Here is a 1,348-nt window from a genome sequence, read left to right on the forward strand (position 1 = left end):
AGGTAGCCGTTCTGATTAAATGCTCGGTATTCACCGCGCTGTTCCATGGTACGGATGCTGTCAATGGCGGAGACGAGGTTCGGGGCTTCTGTGCCTTTGCAGGTTCCATAGAATGGCTCCCTGATGGAGGTCTGCTGGATGATTGCAATCTTTTGAAATTGAAGCGCAAATTCTGTACGCGCCGGTTTTGTCGGAAGTTGGCATTGGCTTGCGCGACAGCTTCTGACAGATTATCCGATGGAGTTGTGAAATTTTAGAGCATATACCGTGAGCAGGATCATAGGACGGTGAGACACCATGAGAAAAATTGATAGTGGAATGATAGTCTTACCTGGACTCATACTAGGGTTGGTTGCCTCAAGCTCTTCCCTCATTGAGGACCTTGGTACCCAACCATGCTTTGGAGCTAAAGAAGACCTCGTAGCTTCCACTAGCTTTGGATTAGGAATAAATGATTCTGTTGCAAGAGCAGAATTGCATAATAAGAAAGCGATTGAAGAGAAACTTAGAAGTTGAGATTTTGGAAAGTGTGAGGATCGATTGCCGCTTTCTTTTCCCATCACGTTGAAGAGTTCTTGAAAGGCTTGAATGAATTGCTAAAGAAAATGATCAACTAGTATCGCGCTATGGACAAGTTTGGTACCGTAGGATCAAAGTTGAAATTGAACTATGATATGAGGGAAAATGTGTAAGTTTGCGCTGAGAAAGATAAGCGTCATGGTGGGCTAAAATTTTGGGACTTTATAGGATCAATTTGAAAGAAACCTTCTGCGTCAATAAACTAATGAAACGTATTAGATAAATTATTGCTTCATCCTCTGAAGTAGCTTACAACAATCGAGACAAGATGTGTCTGCGCCGAAGTCGAGGTGAAGCCAGACCCAGCAGATACACCATGAAGCCTACGGTTCTCAAGTTGTAAATCAAGCCTGCGTACCAGCAGCGGTTCGGCGTGATTGTAGAATCATTCTCATGTAAAAATATTTGAGAAAATGGCCGCAGTTGACAAAAGATCCGACTCTATTTCATCAGAGCATGGTGAGATGTAGTCCTTGAACTTCTGAGATTTGGTATGGAGGTGATTTGGACGCGGACAAAATTTGACACTTGGTCTCAACATGTGATCAAACATACGAACTTTGTTCCATTTACATATGCACTACGGGCGTAGGGGTGGCACATGAGTCTTGTGGTGGTGAGCTTGACTGCAAGGTCACTGGCACAACTATGCGTTGGCACTGCGTGTTGGAGCATGTACCAAAGTTGTAATTGCGTTGGTTGACTGGTTCTATTTAGAAAACTTCAAAGCATAACACGTGAAAATGTTCCCAATACTGAAAGATTATAA

This window comes from Melampsora larici-populina, assembly GCF_000204055.1.
Source record: "Melampsora larici-populina 98AG31 unplaced genomic scaffold MELLAscaffold_143, whole genome shotgun sequence".
Classification (NCBI taxonomy): domain Eukaryota; kingdom Fungi; phylum Basidiomycota; class Pucciniomycetes; order Pucciniales; family Melampsoraceae; genus Melampsora; species Melampsora laricis-populina.